This window comes from Amblyraja radiata, chromosome 19 (assembly GCF_010909765.2).
Source record: "Amblyraja radiata isolate CabotCenter1 chromosome 19, sAmbRad1.1.pri, whole genome shotgun sequence".
In the NCBI taxonomy this organism is placed as follows: domain Eukaryota; kingdom Metazoa; phylum Chordata; class Chondrichthyes; order Rajiformes; family Rajidae; genus Amblyraja; species Amblyraja radiata.
In genome coordinates this window covers 18,183,834-18,188,093 of record NC_045974.1, presented here as the reverse complement: position 1 = coordinate 18,188,093, position 4,260 = coordinate 18,183,834, and positions in this window count along the sequence as shown.

Genomic DNA, 4,260 nt, shown 5'->3' with positions numbered 1-4,260 from the left:
TGGCAAAGATTTCCAGAGATTCACTACCCTCTGACTAGAGATCTTTGGTTTCCTCCCACACTCCATAGACATACAAGTTCGTAGGTTAATTGGCCTGGTATAAATGAAAAACTGTCCCTAGTGTGTATAGGGTAGTGTTAATATGCGGGGATCACTGGTCTGTGCAGACTTGGTGGGCCAATGGATCTGTTTCCACACTGTATTTCTAAGCTAAAAAAGCCGTCAAAAGGTTGTAGCCAACACAATTACAGGAAAGTAATATTTACTATTGAATGCAGTAACTTGAATAATTCAGCACGCAAATTCATTCCATTGTGCGAGGGAGTCAGTTTAAATTGTATAAACATTTATACTTCTGTAAAACATTTAGACTGACCATTACAATCGTTTTTTTAAGTGTTTTCAGTTCAGTTCAGTTCATTGTCACGTGTACCAAGGTACAGTGAAAAGCTTTTGTTGAATTGATGACAATTATTTCTTCTTTTAATACATACATACATACCTAGTTCATTGCTCTAATCCAGGGACATGATTAAATGTGCTGTAGAAACAGTGATCCTGAGAGAGTAAGCAGATGCGACGAGTGCTGGAAGGCCAGCCCCCCAAATGAGATAGCATCTGACAAACCAACTCACTACGATCGAGGTCTCATCATCAAAAGCTGCTATATAGCAATTCAGTTTGAGACTTACAATCATCAACTACATAATTACTAGCCTCAAATACTTCTATTAGTTCTGCAAATTAATTATGCCTAAGAAATAAATAAAGATAAAAATAGACCATAGTAACAGGTCTGTGCTAAGTGGGAATTGCAAGATGTGAAAACTAACAGTTGTTACATGTGACAACATCCATGTGATGGAATACTTTCTACATCCCAACTTGGAAAAATACCTCAAAACAAGTGGATTCATTGGTTTTGATCCATGTCAGAGTCCTAGAATTGTACAGACAGGAATGGGCCCTTAAACTCACATCCAAACTCATCTTTTTTGCCCATCGACACTGATCTCACTTGCCTGCTAATCCTTCTATGACTTGTCTTTTTAAATTTATGTTCAAACTTAGTAATTGTATCTAATTCCACCACAAGGATATAATTAATTGGAAAGGGTGCAGAGGATATTCACCAGGATATTATCTGGAATTGCAGACTAGTTAGAAGGAGAGGCTGGGACTTTTCTTTTCTTCCAAGAGTAAGAGGCTGAGGGATGACCTTATTGAAGATGCCAATATTATGAAGGGCATGGATAAAGTGAATGCTCGTGGTCTCCCCAATGTAGAAGATTCTAAAACTAGAGCTTAAAGTGAAAAGAGAAATTTGAGAGGCACCTCAGGGACATTTTCTTTCCACTCAGATGATAGCCCATATCAGGAACGAACTGCTAGAGGAAGCTATCGAAGCTGGTAAAATTATGTCTTTTAGAAGATACTCGGACAGATATAGCTTGGAAGGATTAGAGAGCTATGGTTGAAATACAGGTAAATGGGCCCAGATGCCAACTTGGTCAGTAAGAACAGGTTGAACTGGAGGGTCTGTTTCTATGTTACATAGCCCTGCAACTTTCTCTGACAGCAAATTCCAGATATCAACAACGGTAAAAAAAATCCATTGTAATAATCCTGCTGTAATTTTAGACAAGTTTCTTTACTATCCATATAATTACTTATTATGTGTAGGAAAGAGCTGCAGATGCTGGTTTAAATCGAAGGTGGACACAAAATGGGGGGGGACCCGAGGGAACTTTTTTTCAATCTCCTACCTCGACGGAGATGCGATTTTCTCCCGTATCTTACCCATCCCCACTACGGCCTAACATCGAGGAGTCGACGGCCTTTCCTGGAGACCGACGGCGGCTCCAAGCCGCAGGAGTCTGTGGGACTTTAACATCGCGGAGCTTGCTATCCCTTTGGCGGGGATCAAAGCTCCAACAGCGTGGCCATTTGGCCTTTAACATCATGAAGTCCGCGGTCTCTGGTAAGAAGACGATTCGGGAGTTCCATGCAGCGGGGAGAGTTTCAACCGCCCCGACACGGAAGTTTCGATCACCCCTTCAATCGTCGGCTGCGGGAGCTTAAGAGGTTGAAGATTGAACTTTATTGCCTTCCATCACAGTGAGGATTGTGGAGTCCACTGTGATGGATGTTTATGTTAGCTTTTATTTTATGTGGTTGTGTGTCTTGACTTGGTATGGTTGTATGGTAACTCAAATTTCATGGTACCTTAACTGGTACCTGTGACAATAAACTGACCTTGAATCCTTGAAGTCATTAATAGAGGTGAGATAGAGCTTTACGTGCACCTCCTCTATTGCATTCAGTATTCCTGATGTGGCCTCCTTTACATCAGCAAGACCAAGCATAAACTCCAACCATTTCACTGAACACTTACACCCAGTCTGCTAAGGCCTACCAGATTTCCCGGTTACTAACTATTTTAACTCAATTTCTCATACTCATGCTGACCTTTCTGGCCTGGCCCTCCTCCATTTCCAGAGTAAGGCCACATTCAAACTGGAAGAACAGCACCTAATATTCTGCTTGGGTAGCTTATAACCCAACAGTATGAACATTAAATTTGCCAATTTTAGAAAAAAATACCAAAACCACCCACCCCACCCCTTCCCTGTGCCCCACCTCCACTCAAACCACTACTACCCGCCCCTTCCTTTCCACCTCATTCCTTCCGCTGGCTTCACAATTCACAAATTTTCTATCCTTATCTCACACCTTTTGTTAGGTTTGTTACAAAACTTACCTTCAGCGGCGCTGCAGTTCTGCCACTGGCCGTGTGCGCGACTTTGGCGCCTTTGAGAGGGGGGGGGGGGCAGGATTAAAATGCCGTTTTCTCCTGCCTGTCCGAGATATATTTTCTCGGGCTACTACCTGATGCTGAAAAATCGTTCCGACTTGCGTTCTCGGAAGTTAAAAAAAAAAAACGCTGGACAATTTAATCGCTGGAGTAAAATAAAAATCTACTTCTAACGCCGTCAACGCCGACAACAGGACGGATCTCACGTAGGGGACAAAACATAAGGTAAGTCGTTTATTTTACATATAAACTTGCTTCTTAGGATTACTTTAATCAAAATTTCATCGGCGAAGTGATTAAGGCCCTATACGAACCGGCAGTGTTTTTCCTGCAGATATGAGGTTTAAATTCACCGCAACCACAACGTTCCAAACGATCGCATTCCACAAAATCTCACTCGCAAGATGATTTAAATGCCCATTAATTTACAGGAATTAAACACTAAATTCCTTCCATTTGGCCTATAAATCCATGACAATGAGATTTAAAAATCATGTTATATTGTGAATTCTTGTGTGAATGTTATTTGGTCACTTAGGCTATTTAAAAATGTTAACCTTTTCTTACGAAATGGATAGATGTTTAGATCTAGTCATTGAATTTTGTAATTAGCTACAATTAGGTAACTAACTAATTGTATGCTTTAATTTCAGGTCATCCAAGTAAGATTGTTTCATATATGTTTCAGAATGCTTCAATCTATAATAACTGAAAATCTCATTCAGTTCTCTTAATTTTTTTAAGTACGTTATGGGCTTTTGACTGTCGTCGATCACAGCTTTTGAGGTAAGCCAATGGAAAAGCAATAGGGAACAAGATGCTAATTTCAGAGTATGAAAATGGCCATAACTTTTTTAATACTGAAGATATGAAAGTGAATTAGGTGTCAAATTAAACTTTTTTTATGCTTTATCTGATGGGATAAATTGCAGACTTGATTTTTTAAATCTCAAAATGTTGTAACATTGCTACTTTTGGCTTTTCATCTGTGACCTTTGTCCAACCATCTGCCTATCTAAATCCATACCTCTCTCTTCCGCACATGTGTTCATCTGTTACTTGCCAGGCATTGTCTTTCCCCTCCTGTCATCTTTTTTTTTTTTAAATCTCATCTCAATCAGGCTAAATCTCATCTCAATCCCGATCCTTCACCTTTCCATGTTCTCCACGGATGCAGCCTGACCTGCTGAGTTAGTCCAGCACTGTTTGTCTTCAGTAAGAAGGAACTGCATATGCTGGTTTAAACCGAAGATAGACACAAAAAAAAGCTGAAGTAACTCAGCGGGACAGGCAGCATCTCTGGAGAAGGGATGTGTGCCGTTTCAGGTCGCGACCCTTCCTGAACGAGCATCTACAGTTCCTTGTGCCTCTATTTTAAACACACACCTTTATAACCCCATGACCCTGTCAGACGGCGCATGTCTGGGCAGCATCGAATCGTTGGC